Source organism: Balaenoptera borealis (genome assembly GCF_965194805.1).
Source record: "Balaenoptera borealis genome assembly, chromosome: 13".
Classification (NCBI taxonomy): Eukaryota; Metazoa; Chordata; class Mammalia; order Artiodactyla; family Balaenopteridae; genus Balaenoptera; species Balaenoptera borealis.
This window is the reverse complement of record NC_138870.1, coordinates 26,193,869-26,214,816: the sequence shown is the minus strand read 5'-3', so window position 1 is coordinate 26,214,816 and position 20,948 is coordinate 26,193,869. Positions and strand designations below refer to the sequence as shown.

The 20,948-nt window shown below is 38.9% G+C and overlaps 1 pseudogene across 1 annotated transcript; it reads right to left on the bottom strand.

Annotated features, from left to right (window-relative positions):
* Nucleotides 1–8,779: 8,779 nt before the first annotated feature.
* On the bottom strand, nucleotides 8,780–19,123 carry LOC309609335 (solute carrier family 23 member 2 pseudogene; annotated as a pseudogene). The gene has a single exon. The product of its transcript is annotated as a solute carrier family 23 member 2 pseudogene (transcript).
* Between the last annotated feature and the right edge of the window lie 1,825 nt (nucleotides 19,124–20,948).

The window sequence follows — 20,948 nt, the reverse complement described above, 5'->3', positions numbered from 1 at the left end:
ATTACGTATTTTCAACAACAATACATTTTGACACAATTGTTGTCATTACTTTTAATATATTTCAATTAAATAAGTTCATCTTGACTACCCTTTGGAGGGTGATATAATATCTAAATTCTTTGCTGGCATTTCTGTTTAACATAGTCTGGACCACTTTATTAAGTACTGTTTATATTTTATGCTTCTCAAAATGTGGTTGAATTAACTATTTTATGTGGTATTTCTAACCATTCCTTTTATTAAGCTTGCAATCCATCAGTCCTTAATAGTTATCTGTCATTGTTTTTAGATATTCATTTCTTCTCATTGGAACATTTCTAGCTGCAAGACTTCATTGAGAAATTTTTTCAGGTTTTTGAAATAAGTACATTGATTATTTTCAAATTGGATATGCTTGGTTCTTTAGATTTCTCTTTCTTTACAATTGTATGACTGTGCTGTGCCTTTACCTGTTCTATTAATCTGTTTTTATTATCACAGTTTTTTCATTCTGGATGTCAGTTCATCTCCTAATGGACTCCTCTGATGCTTGACTTCTTTTGTAGCATTTGTAAATTTGACACAACTTTTAATAGTATCTTTGCTCCTTGTTTAGGTAATAATTATCTCTTAAAGTAGTGGGAGTATATTGCTGTACATTCATGTGAAGCAGTTTCAGATGATGGATGCTTTCTCTAACTTTCCATATCTTTAGTAGTTGCCCTACTACCAAAGCCTGGGTCTTCTAAAATCTTGTGTTCTATATGTAACTTGTTGATACTTGCTATTACATTTTCCTGTTTCAAATATCTTTTTATGAATTTCTCTCTGAGTTTCCTTCTCTTTTGGATATTCTCTTTTTCTGAATTTAGCTAGGAGAAAATACCCTGTCATTTGTTTGTTAGTCTTTCTTCGAAGTTTTTCTCTTTTGCTTTAAGTGAACTGAGGAGAAAGAAAATTTTGGTATGCTTACATGAGAAGGCAGAGAGTACTCCCTCACAATCTTTCCTTCATAGTCATCTCAAATGCATTTATATGGTAGCTTCTAGAATAATCCCTTCCACCATATTACTTTCAATGAAAGGGTCACAATAATAATAATGACAATAGTACTTACGAAAATTTGTCAACAATGAAAAATTACACTACTGTAGAGTGCTTTCCCAGTTATCACCTATGTTATAATCTTGGGTGGTAAATAAAATGGGCAAATGGTTTCCCAAATTTACCAATATGTAAACTGAATTCAACAGTGTATTGAAAAGATTATACACCACAATCAAGTGCGATTTATCGCTGGGATGCAGGATGATTCAGCACGCACATTAATGAGAGTGATATAGTCATTGGTAAATCTGGTTCAATGACTTGCTCTTGGTCACCCAGCATGGCCAGGCTGTGAACTTATATATTCTGGTTGGAAAGCTTGATATCTTTCTACTATAACATCCTAATTTTAAGTTAATGCTAGGACTCACCACTAAGCAGAAAAGATTCTCTCTTAGTCCAGTAAAGATCATTTTTTCCAGTGGGATCTTTCTAATGCCCTAACGTCATGCTGAGCTGATAACTGATCATGCTGCTTACGAGTAAGATAGTCTGAAGATCAGCAGCATAAGCCTTACCTAAAAAGAGAATAATTGAGAAATAATTTATGTTATCAAAAGTTTGGATGCCTTTTGGAACTTGACTTCTTAATTTTGATCAGTTGGCCTGTCAAATCACACAGAGGACCACTACTAATTAGGGATCATCATTCAAGATATGCCAGTAACAAGAACCCTTTAATCTTTCACATTCTTATTTTATCTCCAGGGGCCAATTATAGGCTGTCACAGCACTTCTGCGTGTTTGATCAATAACTTTTCTGACCTGGAGTGAATAAAGTGTGCTGATCAATTGAATGACGTGACATTGAACGGCAAATGTATCTATTTCCAAGTCGTGTAGGAACCTGGAATTAAAAGTTAGAGGATAAAGGAGTCATTGTATTTTGATTGGAAGGAAAGTGAAAGGCAGCCTATGCATTAGTACCCTATGAGGAGAAAGGTGCAGTCTCTGAACAACTTCCCCACCCTATAGAAACCTCCAGGGTTCAGATCACCTTACTAGTTGTCCAGGCCCAAACACCTGGCAATCATGTTGTCTACTGCCTCTCTTTCACCTGTCACAGTCAAGCAGTCATCAGGGCCTGTGGTTTTGATCATTCAGTTTCTCCAGAATTTGACCACTTATCTCCCCCTCACTGCCATCATCTTGGTTAAGGCCCTCATCAAGTCTTACCTGGGTTACTGCAAATAGCCTCCTAGCTTGTCTCCCTGCCCCCAGTTTTGCACCTCTTCAGATCCATTTCCCACACTGCTGGCACTTGATCTTCCTAATTATCTTAAAATAGTAAGTGGTTTCCTGTAATATTTAGGGTGGAGACTAATATTCCTTGGCAAGATATATGATTGTGATTTGGCCCTTGCTGATCTTTTTGGCTTTACTTCTTGACACCCGTCCTTTAATGTTAGGCACTATCCATCCTAAATTACTCTCAGTTCCCCCAAATATACCAAATTCCATTTGGCTCAAAGCTTTTTCACAAGCTTCTCCCTTTTTCTGGAATGCCCTTTCCTTTATCCTTAGCTCATGCTGCTTCTTTACATATTGCTTGTAGGACTTCTTGCCTGAACTTTCTTAACCCCAGTGTTTGTTATGTCTGATGCCCCAACACCATATACTTACTTCTAGCTTATTACACTTTCTTACTTCTAGCTTATTACACTTATCATTGTTTATTAATGGTTGATGGCTCTTTTCTACTTTGATGTGAGGTCCTTGAGGGCTGGGACCATGCCTTCCTTTGTATCTCCAACAGATTTGATAGTGCTGAACCCAGAATAGACCTACAATAAGTGTTTTCTTTCACCCCAGCTTTATTGAGGTATAATTGACCAATAAAATTATATATATTTAAAGTGTACAATGTGATGATACATATACATTGTGAAATAGTTACAACAGTTAACCTAATTAACATATCCATCACCATTACTTCACATAGATATCTTTTTTGGGGGGAGTGCAAATACTTAAGATCTACTTTCTTAGCAAATTTCAAGTATTCAATACAGTGCAATAATATTAACTACAGTCACCATGCTGTGCATTAGATTCCCAGAACTTATTCATCTTAAAATTGAAAGATTTTACCCTTTGACCAACATCTCCCCATTTCACCCACTGCCCAACCCTTGGTAGCCCCCATTCTACTCTGTTTCTATGAGTTTGACTTTTTTTAGATTCTACATGTAAGTTAGATCATACAGAATTTTTCTTTCTTTGTCTGGCTTATTTCCTTTAGCATAGTGTCCTTTGGGCTCATCAGTATCATTGCACAGGGCATGATTTCCTTCTTTTTATGTCTGAATACTATTCTATTCTGTATATATCTAAATCTATACATCTTCTTTATCCATTCATCCAATGATATGGACACCTAGGTTGTTTCCATGTCTTGGCTATTGTGAATAATGCTGCAATGAATGTGGAAGTGCAGATATCTCTTGGAGAGAGTGATTTCCTTTCCTTCAGATATACAGCCAGAAGTGGGATTGCTGGATGATATTAGCTGTGGATTTGTCATATGTGGCCTTTATTATGTTGAGGTACATTCCTTCCATACCTAATTTGTTGAGACTTTTTACCATGCTGAATTTTGTCAAATGCTTTTTCTGCATTGACTGGGATGGTCATCTGAATGTTAGGAGGTTTTTGATTACTGATTTAATCTAAATTAATTTAATTTAATCTCCTTACTCATTATTGGTCTGTCCAGATTTTCTGTTTTTTCATTATTCAGTCCTCGTTGGTTTTATGTTTTTAAGAATTTATTTGTTTCTTTTAGACTATCCAATTTGTTAGATGTTCCCATTTTTTAAAGTTTTTAGCCACCCCTGACACAGGTGATTTCTTGTTGGTTGTTTTTTTTTTTTTTTCTGTAAGCCCTTTGACTTCCATATGTTGCCTGGCCTTTCCTTCTTGCCCTCAATTCCCTTCTCTGTGCTATGTCTTCCCAAATTCCTGCTAGTTTCTTATGCAGTGAGTTATTTTATATATTATCTCTTTGTCTAGCTCCAGACCATATAGGCTTTTCCAGGCTAAACTATCTTTAAAACCAACTCTACCTATGTGTTATTCAGGTTAGGATAGGCTACACCAAGGTATCAAGCAACTCCCAAATCTCAGGGAATTAACACATAAAGATTTCTATCTTGTTCACACAAGATCCACTTTGGAACATCAGAGCAACTCTTTTCTGAGCAGTGACCTGGGATTCCACACTGTGGTGTCCTATAGCTTTACTTCTGAAATAGGTGGCTTTTGGGTCACTATTGCAGGAGGGGAAAATGAGAGGGTCTCACACCAGTTCATCTTTTAAAAACTTTTTATAATAGTAAATTTCAATTATATACAACAATAATCAATCCAGGGCCAATTTTGCTTCACTTGTGTCCCCACTCACCCTGCCTACTCTCACTGGACTATTTTGAAACTGGTTCCAGAAATTTCCCCTGTAAATATTCCAGTACCTACCTTTAAAAGATACAGATTCTTTCTAAAGCACTATCGCAATACCATTATCACACCTAAAGATGACATAATTTCCTAATATCATTAAATATTCAGTTAGCCTCACCAACTGTTAGGTATTTTAGCTAAGAAGTAACATGTAACATTTCTCCTCACATCTATTGGCCAGAACTAGTCACATGGCTCCAATTCAATGCTGGGAAATGTTAGGAAATGAAGTCTTTTTGTGTACCCAGGAAAAGCATTATGAAGCAGGACTTGGTGAATACAACCTAACATGAGGTAAATTTCTGAGATACCTTTGTTTCTTTTCAAGCATTTTTTTCTTCTCTTATATTTATATATCAATAAAGGTTTTCAAGCATGTTGAGTGATGCTGGATTAACTACTGGCACAAGACATCTCAGAAATTTGGGACAGACACACAGACATACATTGTTTATTTAACCCATAGGTATTCCATTCTGATTCCTGCCCATAAGTTTCACCCATTCATAAAGGTTCAATTCAAGTCTTAACCTCTTTCAGAGAAAGGTTTTCCTGACATAAAACTCACATTGACCTTTCACTTCCTAGTTGTTTAAACACACTAGTTATTTGTACCCATTGTGAATCACTTCAATTGGATTGCTTTCTTTTAGAAGCACATCTAAGATCTGGTTCTTGAGCATCAAGGTGTTCTGCCTGGTGATTTTGTTGCATGAGCCCTCTCTGGAGAGCAGGTCTAGGCACAGGTGATGTGATGAGAGGTCTGGGGCAGGCATATGCTCTGAGGGTCTGCAAGTCTTGAAGTCAAGAGGAGTTACCACCCATTCACAGAAATGTATCAGTAAGTTAGGTGGGAGGGTGTGCTAATGATAAACCTATTGCCCAGTTTTTCTTATATTCTTGGAAGTAGCAATAGCACTGGTGGCACCCAAAACTTCTTAGCACACTAATTGGCTTTGGCTAATGGAAATAATTTAGCTGACCTGGCTCCAACAAAATTCTCTGTGTCTTATGCAATGAAGGATATGCCTGTGATATGCTTAGCACCAAGACAGGAGTGAGACTTGTCAAGGTATCTTCTGAAGGAGGGTCATCTACTTGCTGTTTCATGCTGCATCAGAGTTTTGATAATAATTTAAAATTTCATGTCTTATTTCTTGTCCTGTTTTCTGTCTTAAAATATAGTATCTACAGAAGTTTGTACACTCCTAGGTTTACCCGAGAGTTCCTGAACTTAAGCAGTGAGAAGGGAAACATGACTTTCTAATTAATTTAAACATAATTTTATACAAAACAAGATATAAATTCCCTAGAGAGTTGGTGAATCCCCTCTGGCTGACCTGGTCTCTCTCGATTTTTGCTTTTGTCAGTCTTGTTCTCTGATACTCACCAAATGTGTTCTACACAGTTCTCCCATCTTGAAAGTCTGAAAAAGTGAAGCTGCTTTTGTATAACAGCGTGTTTATATTAATCTCAGAGATTTCTCTCTATCTTGCATGTAGTTCTTCAATGGTTAGATATTAAGTCACCTTTTTTCTTAATTAAAAAGTTTAGCTCTCACATGTCCAAAGTCCTATATCTCTCCTACCGCAGCAGGAATTTCTATAGGAGAAGGTGCTAGAATAAAGTTTTCACCAAAAACAAAGGAAGTAAGTAGAGGCAAAGCAATGAAGCAAAAATGAGGGACAGAAAGCCAGGTTGTTGATTTGGAGACTCTTGAGAGTGGAAGGAGGTGAAAGCCAGCTATTGAGAGTGAGTATAGATTCAGCAATCCTGAACTTAAAAAGATGGGGGAAAAGGCATATGAAAATGGCCAAAGGTGGAAGATAAGGTTGAGGGCTGGGGCTATGGTCTAGAACAAGCTCTGGGGTGCTTGGCTTGACTTTATGAGCTGGAAAGAACTTGGTAAGTGGGTGGGTTGGCTGGCAAAAAGACCAGGTAGAGCAGATGCAGTGAACTCTTCATCCCCTGTCTCCCTCTGGTTTGGATGTTCTATAATCTTCCAACTCATGCTTTTTTCAGCTTATTCTGAGTGGTGGGAAGTTTGGGTTTCATTTCCACTTTTGTTGTGATGAATAACAGAATTTTAGTTCCATCTGAAAATGTTTCCTTCATGACCCAGCAACACGGTGCTGTGTTACTTCCTGAGCCTGACCACCCAAGAGCATGCCCTGGCTGTAGCCACACAGAGCTGTCTGGTTCACTTTCTACCATCCATAGTATACAGAATAGTTCCCAAAGCTGGCTAGGCATCAAGGACACTAGGGGAGCATGTTAAAAGTACCAACTCTGGATGCTGTGCCTGGAGATTCTGACTTAATACACTAGGTGGACTTGAATTCGGGAACTGATATCATAGATTCATTATGTAACTTGTCCTGTTCAGGTAGTGTCATGTATATTGCTGTGATTATTAATCTTTATAAGCAGGATACTTAGCTCTTAACTGTGTAAATCTGAGATTAAAAAAAATCAAAGAGCCTGAGTTAACTATGAATCTCCAAAGGATTGCAGCCTGCAGTAGATGACACAGCTGGCACTTTTCCAGGTGTAGCCAATCTCTGCCTCCTAGTACTTGAAGGAGAGGAGTGATGTAGTGTATGCTTGATCAAAGATGTTCTGCTTTTATAATACGGAAAATCTTGGCTTCCATATCTACATAAATGGATAAAATTGGACCCATAGGGAAAGAAAGGAAAGACTCTTTGTCGGCATCATGTTATTTTCATGAGGTGTGGTATTGGAGAGAAGACACAATAGATATATTTAAGCAGACAGGTCTGTTTCTGCTATAGAGAAATGGAAGAAAAGATGTGCTACTTTTTTAGGAAAACAATAAAATAGGAAGTGACCAAAAAGACTATTTAAGACAAAATTCAACATTTTTCTTTCCAGAAAGCTTTCTCCTGACTTTTCAATTGCTATTGATGACATCACAGAGACTCAAACCCTCAGATTTTGTTTGTTACTGCCTTATTGGCTTTACTTTAGAGGGAACTACCACCCACAGGACAATTCTGGCTCCTACCTGTTTGTGCAAGACCCCCAAAATTATTTTTACATTTTTAAATGTTTGGGAAAAACTCTAAGATGAGTGATATTTCATGACATGTAAAAACTACATGAAATCCAAATGTTAGTATCTATAAATGCAATTTTGTTGGAATGCAGCCAAGCTCATTCACTTACATATTATCTCAGGCTCCCTTTACAATAGCAGAACTGAATAGCTCAGCGGTCCCCAACCTTTTTGGCACCAGGGACCGGTTACAGGGTCGGCGGGACGATGGTTCAGGTGGTGATGCCAGCGATGGGGAGCGATGGGGAGCGATGGGGAGGGGCAGATGAAGCTTCGCTCGCTTGCCCGCCATCACCTCCTGCTGTGCGGCCCGGTTCCTAACAGGCCGCGGACCAGGCCGCTGACCCGTACTGGTCTGCAGCCCGCGGCTTGGGGACCCCTGGAGTAGCTACACAGAGGCCAGGTGGCCCACAATGCCTGGAACACTTACTCTCTGGCCCTTTACAGAAAAAGTTTGTCTTAGTAGACTGTAAGCTCCTTGAGTCCAGGAACTGTATTTCAAATACCTATATCCTAAGAAACCTCTAACAGAGTGCTTAGCACAGAGGTAATTCTCAAGAAATGTTTGAAAAAAATCTGCTTCGACAGTATAAAATGAGCTGCTTTTTTTTCCCTGCAGCAACTAATCCAGGGACTTTACTCAGCAGGGTGTCAGTATATGTTTTTTGAATTGAAATTTAATTATTCTTTTATTTAAGTCAGTGGTTCTCAAGCTTCACTGTGCATCAAACCCACTTGAAGGATTTAAAAAAACACCGACTCTGGGGCCCTGCCCTGACAGTCTCCGATTCAGTAGGTCTGGGGCGGGACCTGGGAATTTTCATTTCTAAAATGTTCCCAAGTGATGCTAAGGGTGCTACTCCAGGGCCCACATTTTGAGAACCACTGATTTCATTAATACTTCCCAAACCAGGGTGGAAATCAGAATCACCCAAGGAAGCATGTTAAAAACATAGATTCTAGGCTTCACTGCCAGAAATTCTGACTCAGTGTATCTGGGATTGAGCCTGGGAATCTGTGTATTTAACAAAGCATTCAAGTGTTTCGGGGATTTCTGGAGGGATCACTTTTTGGGGATCTACAGGTGTAACAACATCCTCTGAGGTGTGACTCCTACTTAATATTCTTAATGCTTATACTTATAGCTTATATACTTATAGCTTATATACTTAAAGCATATACTTAATGCTTTATTCATAGAATAATAGTTTCATGGGTTTAGAAGAGATCATCTAGTTTGCTAGTTTGGTTTTCAAAACTCAAATGACGAAATGGTTGGGTGAAGTATTTAATTTAAAAAATATCTCAAACCTAGGAATGACAGGAAATAATATTAAGTAGGGTGAAGAGGACAGCTGAGCAACCTATGTTGTCTCTGGGGATGGTGTCTGAAGAGGGAGTTGTTATGGCTGATAAAATGTGCCTTCCAGCAGTTGGAAAATACTGATTCAGTCTAACAATTGGCCTTTTACTTCTCGGAGAAAACGACATAATCCTACATACTAATATTTCCATTAAATTTTTAGCTGCTGAGAAACCAATGGAAGTTAAGGGAACAATCCTTTTCTTCAAAAATTGGAACATAATGACAAAAATAGTTTTTATAATGACAAAATGCCAGGCTCTAGTGAACACTCTGTAAAGCTTTTAATTTACAGTTTTATTTCTGGCTGTGTGATGCTCTAACAAAAATTTTCAGCAGTATAATCATCTATTGACCATGCTGTTCAAAGAGATCATACACTCACTGTAAGCTCATGTCAGCCCTGATTTAGCCACATGGACGGTCAAGTTCACCTGGGCTGCACTGCTGAAGAGCCTGGGGCTCAGGCAGGTGCTTCCACAGAAGCAATATTTGACACAATATATTCCCTGTCCATTCTCCACATTAATAAAGAGGTGGGAATGAGAGGCCACCTGGGGCAGCACAGAATCGGATTTGGAGCCAGACAACCCAGTGTCACGTGGGACTCTGCTGTGCACTTGTAGTGACCTTGAGAGAATCACAACAACCTCTTTGGGCTGTCTCTTCTACCATAAGATTGAAGGGGTTTTGTTGGTATCACATGATTCTTATACGAAGGTGCTTCATAAACCAGACAGCATTGTCCCCACTTATGGCATTGTTGATGTGCTCATGAATGTGTTCATTAATAGATAAGAAAGATTCTTGTCTGGAAGTCTTGGAAACAGACTGGTGTCTGGTGCAGACTACGCAACCTGTATATGTTTCTTGAGTGAAACTGAGAGAATGATTGGTTTAAAGTAAACCAATATATAAAACAAAGCTTTATAGAGCAGAACTAGACTGTAGGTAAGAAATGAACCAAGTATATGTTTTGCAGAAGGGCTCATTTGCTTTTTGCAGGTATGTGGTTTAGAATTCATTGTTAGCAGTGTTAGATGTAGAGATTTACTTTTTTAAAATCCCTATGACTCTGTCTCTTTTAATAAGATAACTGTATTAATGTCATGTTAGAAAACTCAGAGAGTCTTAATGGCATTTCAGGTCCACTTTAGATTTATCCAGGTTAAGAAAAATTCCCATTTAAACTATGTTATTGTTCAATGCGAAATAAAAAAGAATCTGGTATAACTTTCTTTATATGTTGATATTTCTGTAGCCTGTAAAAGGAACTGCATTCTCATTCATTCCTCACTGGTTGATGTCACTAGGCACTAAGGGGTTGTACGAAAGAAGCAGATTTTCAATGTGTGCCCTCTGCCAGATGCCTGAACAACTGGAAGGATAGCAGGTGCTTTTATAGAAATGTCGAGATTTATAAGGGAGTCTCAGCAAGAACAAAATGTATAAACAAAGTATTTCTAGATTTGTAGGTTTTCTTTAATACAAGTTAATTTATCAAAACCCATCTAGTCCATGTTTATTTATTTAAAAAGCTGGGCACTGGGGAGATAACTATACAAAGACATAGTTCCAGACCCTGGAGCTTCTGTTTTAGTGGGAAGACAGGCACATTAACAGGCAGTTATGGGGCAGTTTGTAAGCCCTGAGCCTGTGGGAGCTCACAGTGGGAAAACCAGTCTGGCTAAGGAAGGGACTGTGACAGGGAAGTTGGTCAGAGGAAGGGACATCTTTGTTGGAACTTGAAAGATCTAGAGGAGGTGGAGCTTAGCGACCTGTGAGACTTGATTCCAGATGAATTGAGCTAATCAGGTGCTTTTCTCAGGAATCTGAAACCTGTGAATGAGCTGTGAAGACCGAAGTGACAGGTATGTGAAGACAAGAGAAGAGGCGAGGTCGGTGGAAGCCCAGAGGACCATGCTTCAGCTTCAGTTATGAAAAGTGTGAAGCCCATGAGCAGAGGGAGGAAGTGAAGCATGGTGGCATGAAGGAGAGAGGGTGCTGCCTCGCCTCTGGGAGGCTGCCCAGTCTGATTTCCAAGACTCCTGGAGTTACTATTATTTCCTGTCCTTGGCTCCTACAAGATTCCTCAATTCTCAAAGCGACCTTATCTGTACTTGAACTAGCTTGAATGGGTCTTTGTGCTTCACGAGCCAGAAGATCTTGAACTCAGTAGGAGGCCAGCCAGAATGTCTACCATGTTTCTTTCTGAACAGTCTTGCTTTCTCTACTCCTAGGTGCAGAAGCATTGTGCTCCTATTGGGTCAAAACCCTGGAAAAACCCCCTGGGAGAGCTACGCCTCTTGTCTGGACCTGTTACTCTCCTCCCATGGGTTCAAGAGACTCTTCTGTGTCCTGTTAGGGGGACAAGTCACTGAGGAGCACTATCCTCTATCTTATCAATTGACTGGGAATTGCCTGTCCTGTGACCCTGAGGTCTGGCCCTGTTCCCAGTCAGTTCAACCTTGGCTTTATATCATTTTCCTCAAATGAGCCTCCTTTGTTGCACACTCATCATTTGCTCCCAGAGCTTTTCAAGCACCATGGTCTGTGCCCTTTTTCTTGATGCCTGCTTAGTGGTTACTGGAATTTGCCATGACTCTACATCACCTTGATCTATGATTGTCACCCCTTCTCAAGGTGACATTGTTGCTGCGATATTGCCATATGACTCTTACAAAGTCACTAGGAGGTAATCTGAGCACCCCTATTTCTCCAGTTTAACATTTGGATGCCAGTTGATTAAGGTTATTAGAATAAAAATTCCCAAATATATAAAGTGTTACTTTCATTTTTATTTTTTCTTCCAAAATAAGAAGGGAGCAAAAAGGGTAACTGTCATTGGTCACTGCATGATGTGAGATAATGTCAGTGAATGGGAAATGGATAGATGGGTGGAGGTGAGGCCATCCAGCATAAAGACACAGAGTGAAGCTAATGGGACACTCCCAGTGACAAGAGGATGGAAATAAAACCTCATGGTTCACAAGAAAGGGGAACCCCCTACCCAACTGAAGCTGTAATTTGATTATCCACATTTGACAGGTTTTAGAGCCTGGAGGTGATGAAGTTTTAGTCAGTAGCAGAACCCATGTCTTCTGGCTCTTGAAGTGACTCAGACTCCTGAGATAATCAGGAAAACAACTTCTCTAACTCAACACACACCAGCTACTGGACTAGACATACAAGAGTTAGGGCACTGGGGCAGATCTAGCCTCATCCACTGTGCTGTCTGAAGCAAATATTCACACTACAACGAACGCCCTTCAGCAGCAAGCTTCTTGCCATATTCCCATAATTTCTGTAATTCCAAACTCAGGTTGCCAATAAGAGAACATTTTCTCCCCCATCCTGCTCTATTCTATAAACTTGAATCCCCTTCCCACAGGCTCTGTTCTGACAATACGTTACCAATTTCCAGTCACCTAAGCCAGAAACGGCCATCTCTGACAACTCCCTTTCCTTTTCTGTGTGTTAATGACAGAATCCTGGTTTGTTTTGTTTTGATTTGTTTTGTTTTGTTTCTTTGAAGCAGTTTTTATCCTCTTCCTTTTTCTGTGTTATCACTCTCTTACCCCCATCAAGACCTTCATTATTTTGTGCTCTATCAATAAATTTCACACCAGATCGATTTTTCTATCTCATTGATTTTGCCAGAGCTCTCCTCTGCTTTTCAAAATCTTCTCCACAGAAAGGTGCAAAAATGAGCTTTATTGTGCCATCAGGATTTTAAGGCTCTGTATAGCTTGCTACAAATGGCAACCTTTCCTACATAATTTCATAATTATTGCTACTGTGTGGTCCACAGTCTGAACTGTATTTTTACTATTCTCAGAAAAATGCCACTTTTGTGCATAATATGAAGGCTTTTTTATTCAGTGGTCCCTGCTGGACCTGACTCTGTACCACCATTCCAACTAAATTATGCCTGGAAAATTGACAGATATTCTCATGTTCTGCCCTTCTTCATTGACCTCTCGTTTCTTGAACTTTGCTGACACTTGATGCTGGTGACACCAAACCATTCAATCATGCCGTGTGAGTATGTATGTGTACAGGATTATTACCACTGGAGTGTAAGCATAAGCATATGGGCGGCAGGTTCTGCACATCTATTGAATTTAAGTGGGAGTTGTGGTTCTATTGAGGAGAAAGTGCTGCATAACTTTCTTTGATTGGTCCTGGAGAAGATAATTGACAAGGAAATGAGAAGGTAGAGATGTTCATGAGTAGAGGGCAGGTGATACCTGCATAGAGCTATTGTAGCTGGTGTTAGGTAAGACTTGGAGGCCCTTTGAAGCATCAGTGCTGTCTCAGGAGGGTTGAGGGCAAAAATACGAGGATAGCCTTGGCAGATAGGTCAGATCTCCCACACCTGATAAGTAGAACAGAAGGGGTTGGGGCGGGGGCATAGGCCACATGCTTGTCTTAAAGGTGTTCTATATCGAGACTTCTGTCTTTCCCCAAGAAGGCAAGTTTTATGAAACAGACCAACCTACTGTGTCTTTATAGAAACAAGGAGTTTTTAAGTGAAAGAATCAGAGGGATCTTTTGGCTTTGAGCAGTAACATTCTGATATAGGACAAATCATGCTGCTTTTGTTTTTTGATTTTTATACATACTTATCACAAGCATATTCCCATGCTGAGGAAGTATTTGGGGCTCCTGTTATTTCTTCCCTGAAAAGGGTTTCTCAAAGGAAAAAGAACAGAGCTCTGATTATATTTTTGAAGTTAATGCATTCTAGAAATTTAAAATTTTTTCTTGATTAAAATGACAATTTGAATTTAAAGGGCCACACAATTTAATTAAGTGCCAGTTGATGGATGCCTGTTGCCCCATTGTGTCATCTTCCCTTTCCCATTCATGTGTTCTTGTTATGAATTTCTTTATTCCTTTCTGATTAACCAATGAAAATGCATGACTAAACTGTTTAAGCTTGATTCAAGGCTTATTTTTGCTGTATATTCTATTTTGTTGGAAGATATTTTAATGGCTTTCCTCCCATTAGCAGAATTTATGGTAGAAAATTGCTTTTGCTTTGAAAAAGAGACCTGGCAGGGCAGACCTTTAAAGCTGATCACTTAGTTTCTGAAATTTTAGCAGAAATAAACAAGATGATTAGTTTGAAATGCAATTCATAGTCAATGAGTTAAAAAAATACTCGAGTTGCTGATTACAGCTAGCTCAAATAGACCTTCTAAAATGTAATTCACTTTTGGAGTGATTCCAAATGGATTCTTTCCACTTAAATTTGCAAAATTTCCCAATGTTGTGTCAATATTTCAAACAGTATTGAAAAAACTTTATAAGCAGCATTGATCTGACTTCAAATGCATTGAATTTGTAGGTGGTGTCTTGAATTTTCTGAGCACAGTATTCACAGATTGAAAAGAGACACGAGTTTGGATAAATAGTCCTGATTCTTGCTAGTGCATTTGCAGCTCTATTGCCCTTTTCCTGTAATGTTTTTCTTTTTTTTTCCCTTTTGAAAATTTTTATTATGCATAATTTCAAACATACACAAAAGAAAAGAGAACAGCATAGTAAATGTCCAAGTAGCTAATACTCAGCTTCAAGAATCATCAACTCACGGTCAATCTTGTTTCATCTGAACTCCAACCTATTTTCTCCTTTTCCCTACAGTCAGTTATTCTGAAGCAAATTCCAGACGCTCAAGTCATTTCATGTGTAAATATTTTAGCATGATCTCTAAATTATGATTCCTTTAATATCATTACCACATCTTTAAAAATTGAGAATAATTTCCTTCAGGAAATATCCAACTCAAATTCTCCATTTTGTCTCATATGGTTTTTATAGTATATTTATTCAAATCAGGATCTAAACAAGGTCTACATATTATATTTGGTCAATATGTCACTTAAATCCCTTTTAATTATAGGTTTTCCCTTCTTCTTTTTTTTCCTTGCAATACATTTTTTTTTGAGAAACTGGTCATTTATTCCTGTAGATTTTCTCACAATATGGACTGTTTTCCCATATCTTCATTTAACATCTTGCTCTGTCTCTTGCATTTCTTTAATAATCTGATCATCACATGATCTGCCCCTGCCCGACTCTTCAATCTCATCTCACACAGAGCTGTCTGCACTCCACCCAGAACAGAATTTGCTCACCTGTACTTAGAATGGTCTTTTGGCTGCTCAGCTGAAATGTCTCTTTCTTAGGAAAGCCTTATCTGACCAGGGCAGGAACTCATCATATGCTCTTATAGCACTTTTTTTCACTTAAGTTGGCCATTGATCATTTTGTATCAAAAAATGATGAATCTAATGATCACCTTAAATGAGTCAATTTAATGAATCCTATCCACCTTTATCTTATTAAGCATTATTTAATACAAAGGAGGTAATCCTGAGTTGTGTTTCAGTTATTCTTTATCTTACTCCTACCTCCTGGCCTTCCACTAGTGGCTACTTTTTCTCCCACTATCCTGTGATATTACTGACAGGTGGTCAGTATTTTTCTGGCAGAGACCATAATGGACATGCGGAATTTAGTCACCTTTCTTCAGGTGATCTTAATGGCCTTGCAAGCCTACGTTGCTTGGCAGTCTTCATGGAGATTTTCTCAATATGCAATTAACTCTGAGTTTAAAAGGAGATGATTAAACTCATGTATTAGTCTGCTTGGGCTGCCATGACAGAATACCACAGACTGGGGGGCTTAAACAACAGAAGTTTATTTTCTTACAGTTCTGGAATCTGGAAGTCCAAGATCAAGATGCTGAGAGAGTTGGTTTCTGTTGAGACCTCTCTTCTTGGCTTGCAGACAGCTGCCTTCTCACTCTGCCGTCACATGGCTTTTCCTGTGGGCTTTTCCTTACATGGCTTTTCATGCAGAGAGGTCTCTGGTGTTGCTTTCCTTTTTTTATAAGGAGATCAGCTCTATTGGATTAGGGCCTCACCCTCATGACCTGATTCAACCCTAAATACTTCCTTAAAGACCCATCCCAAATAAATTCACACTGGGTGTTAGGACTTCAACACATGAGGGGACACAATTCAGTCCGTAACAACTCAGTAACACTTTCCCCAGGGGTCTGGGTCTAAACTGAACCTACTCTGCTAACTACAAAACATTTTGTTTCCTTTTAATCTTTAGTGAAAAGTGACTTTTTTCATTTTTAAATTCAGTTTAATAATACACTTCCATAACTATTTCTTTCAGTAATTAAATTGTCCCAAACTTGTCCAAAGCAGCCTGTTCAAGGGGGTTCCCATTCTTTTTGACATAGCTCTTCCCACCACCTCTTCCTTATTCTTTAAGAGGTTCCTTTCTGGCACAAGATGTTCCAGGCTCAACTTCTAGTTTTCTCAGCCCCAACACTGGAGTCAACCATTTCTCCAAGGAACCCTGATTCATTTTAGTGGAGAATGGTATTTAGAAACCAAGATCTGAGCATTGGGTGGGCTCACTATTACTGGGATGGCATTTAGTCAATGAACAGAGATACAACTCTTTTTTGAATCATGGAGTCATAATGATAGCACCAGTTCAATCCAATACCACTGAATTACCTTCTTTCTTTCCATATTCTTATCTCCCCTTCTCCTACACTGAGAATCCTGATTTTCAACATCAATATACTCATTCATCTGTTCAATCTATAACATCACACAGTACAGTTCCAGAATTACACCAATGTCACTACTAACAAGACTACTAAGTTTAAGATTTCTCTGTATTTTTTTTTTTGTCCTTAGAATATGTCCCATTCAGAGCGTGCAAAGGGCACCTCGATCGTGCTGCTGAATCACATCAGGTAGTGCTGCAACCCAAGAAATATGCACAGGTGCCAGGAAGGAATGTCTTCTATGGTGTAAATCATGTCCAGTTTCTGGGGGTCTAGACTGCCAGGGCTATCCAAGGTCTCTTGGCGAGACAGCTCTTTTCTGTGATGCCATTTTCTGTCGTGTATATTGCCATGAGCTCGGTGTCTTCATCGTCATGTTCACCGCTGGATGTGGCACCTCCACTGAACACCACCAGAAGAGTAAAGAAAGCGGGGTGCTTCTTTTCATCTTCATCTTGCCTTCAGCTGAACTTCCAGCCTCCATGGATTTGGATGTAGTGTTTTTACCAATACTCATCATTAACAGAAAACGAGAAGCTTGGCCTTTGGACTGAAGTGGCTCCTAGTTAAGGGTTGTTCAAGGGAGGAGCCCAGGATCAGGGTCGGCTCTTCCAGTGCCTGGAGCCCCTGATTCTCAGGCAGAGATGAGCCCCATAAGTGCCATCTCTTAGCACCTGGCTGCAGCTTTGGGGTGTCCACTGCCCCCTCCAGGTAACTCATATTTTAAAAGACTCTATCGGGGTTAAAATGTCAGCTTAACTACAACATTCTTTCATCTGTTTCTACCACCCTAGGAAAATTGGATCAAAAGTTTAAAATTAATACATATGAATTTTATTTTTCTGTGATTATCAAATTTTTAAACAATCGATTTAATATAATGGTTGAATTAGATAGTTTTAAGTACTAAAAAATATAGTTAAACACATACAAATAGAGTAAAAGTCAGGATAAATTTAGAACTAAGATTTGAGTACAAAACATAACATGTATTTCTGAGACTTTTTGTAAAGTACTTAAAAAACCATAATTACTTAAATGGAACTCTGACATTAATACCTCTGTAAATCAATTTATAAATGGGCCTTTTAAAGATGATGTAAAAACATCATCCTCTAACAAATTCTCATATACCAGTTAGTTATATGACCCAAAGTTCACCTTTTACCTACTCAGTAATGCATACCCTGGCCACATTATTCATGCTTCTTCTCATCAACTCCCCATCTTCCTTTCATTGCTTTATGTCTTCCACAACAGATCATCTGAAATACTTGATATAAGATGTGTCAAGATTTAATTTGCTTATTTGTCTGCCTACTTCAACTAGAATGTAAGCTCCATGAGGTCAAAGTTTGTGTCTGTTTGTTCACTGTTGAATTTCCAGCCTCCAGAGCAATGCTTAGCACATGATGGGTGCTTAATATACATTGGATAAATAAATTAATAAATTCATAGTAAGTCAAATTATTCTGTTCAATTAGATATTGACAGACAGCCAGATCTTTTTTTTGTGTGTGTGTAAACTAAACAGAACTTATAAAGCAATGCATCAAAATCAACTGGAGAGCTTGTTACAGCACAGATTGTTGAACTCTACCCCCAAATTTTGGATTTTGTAGATCTGGCATGAGGACTGACGATTTACATTTCCAATGAGTTCCTAGATCATGCTGATGCTGGAGGTAGGGGAAACACTTCAAAAAATACAGTTTTACAGAAACCAAAACTCAATAGCACCATGAAATATTGGGGATGGATATGAATTGCTAGCATCTGGCCTTAGCTCATGGCTTAGTACATCTGCTATATTGTAATTAACCTGCAGGAGCAAATGTGGTGGAGCATAGGATTGGTATGGCAGTAAGTAGTTTCCTTGACTCTCTCCCAACAAATTAAGGAGAGTGCTGAGTCCCCATAGTCTGTCATTTTGTTCAGGTGTGTTAAATATGGACCTTCATGATGGCAGTAGACTCACATAAAGCAAGCCCTGGCCCTCCCCAGAGTGTCTTTGTTACCGTGATGAATGAATGGAAATTTTCCCTTTGGAAGGCTGTTATGGCTTCTCTTTTGGTGAAATCTTCTTAGAAGATTCTTTAAAGCAGCATGAAAAAAATAGCATTCCAATTACTGAGATAGTAAGATATAGCCCTTCTACAGTGGCTTTCATCCCGACAATTCTTTGCAAACATTAACTAATGCCTCAGGCAATCCTTGGAGGCAAGTTATACTCTCTACATTTTGTTCCTTTAGAGATCGGAGACAGAGGTTTGGCTTCTAGCTCATGTTTTTGTGGCCTGAACTCTCTCCTTTTTGGTCTGTTTATTCACTGGAAGAGAGATGAGAATCAGGCCTTAAAAATAAGTCTCTGCAGCTTAGTAACCTCTTGAGGCAGGTTATTTCTTGCCGCAATTGTTATTTCCAACAATCCAATTTTTCATGTGCAATGATTAGTTATTAAGGCAGTGATCTTAAGGATTATGACATTGTTTATTATCCAGTAGGGGTGAACTTATAGGAAAATAGAAGCCTTGGTTTTTTTTTTTTTGTTTGTTTGTTTGTTTTTAAAGTTATTTATTTATTTATTATTTATTTATCTATTCATGGCTGTGTTGGGTCTTCGTTTCCGTGCGAGGGCTTTCTCTAGTTGCGGCAAGCGGGGGCCACTCTTCATCGCGGTACGCGGACCTCTCACCATCGCGGCCTCTCCCGTTGCGGAGCACAGGCTCCAGACGCGCAGGCTCAGCAATTGTGGCTCACGGGCCCAGCCGCTCCGCGGCACGTGGGATCTTCCCAGACCAGGGCTCGAACCCGCGTCCCCTGCATTGGCAGGCAGACTCTCAACCACTGCGCCACCAGGGAAGTCCCGAGAAGCTTTGGTTTTATAGATATTCTTCTGTGTTAAAAAAGAACAATGAAAGAAATACATGCAAAATTGTCAGCAAAATAAGCACAACTCTGTTGACCTAGAAGCGTTTTCAGTAACATGCTCACTTGTATTCAGTAAGTACTCGGTTAAATTTATCTTATAATTTCTAAATATGTTCTTAAATTTTGGTAGCGTGGAAGTCCATTACCAGAAAGAGTATCTTTTATTGGTTGAGAAAACACATACACAGAGTCCAGAGTATCAGACAGAATATTTCTTTGATTCTCCATTATACTAAATCCACCTTTACCAGTAAAGGGAGGGCAGCCCCTTTTTCTAGTTTTTCTTCTTTTTCCTTCCTTTGTATAATATATTTTGAGTGTCTAATATAGGCTAGGAACTTGACCAGTTGCTGGGATTAAAGCAGTGAACAAAACAAAGGTTCTGGCCTCGTGGATTTAGATTATAGTAGAGGGGAATAGTTCAACGAATAGTTAAACAAAACTGTATGTGTGTATCAGAATGAAGAGTTGATAAATGCTGTGTAGACATCAAGAAGGAGCTCTCAAGTAAGATGACACTTGGGACAGGAAGGAAGTGTGGGAGTGAGCCACTTGTATATTTGAGGGAAGAGCATTCCAGCAGAGGGAAATTAGGTGCCAGTGCCTTGAGGGAGAAGCCTGGCTGACATATTCAGGAGCAACAGGGAAGAGATGGGCTGCAGTAGAGTGAGTCAGGGTGGAGAGGCACTAGATGAAGTGAGAGAGGTGCAGGACTATACAGAGATACAGATCAAGCCTCCTCTTCATTTTAAACTTCGCACAAACTAGTTGGAGGGTTAGCATAAGTAGGAGACCCAGTGAGTAGATATGTGAATTTTACAAGGTATTGTCCAGAATTGGGTAGAAGAACTAAGATATGTTAGGTTTTCTCTAGAATAATTACAGATTGAAAATACAGATTGTTTTGAATTTGTGTTATTTTTTCATAGAATTAGAAATTTAAGACCTCAAGCTTAATTTCTTATTTATCAAAAAGCTCAGGTTGCATCTCTGAGGATTGTGCCCCTTAAAGGGAATCACAATGAGAATTTTTGTATAGAATTTGGCCCTTTCTGTGCCTTTCCATAATATCCTCCTACTATTCCCATTCTGCATGCACTAAGATTGAATTTGAAGTTATATTATCACATATAAACAATGATTTAGGAATTTAGTTTTGGATTGTATCCTTTGTTAGCAATACATTTTTAAATGAACTAACTTGTCATTGACCATTATGATTAGAATAATCACTCCATTGGAATGTATGTACAGTAGAGATAAAGGGAATTAAAACTATGAAGGCTGATTATTCCATTTCCTTTTATGAATAGTTAATGTTATACCCCAGGAGGACCACAGTCTGAAAGCACACTAGGGTTTCCTTTATGACTTGTACAGATTTAAGCTGGACTAAACATGTTGGTTTGCAATAAATAGTAACATAA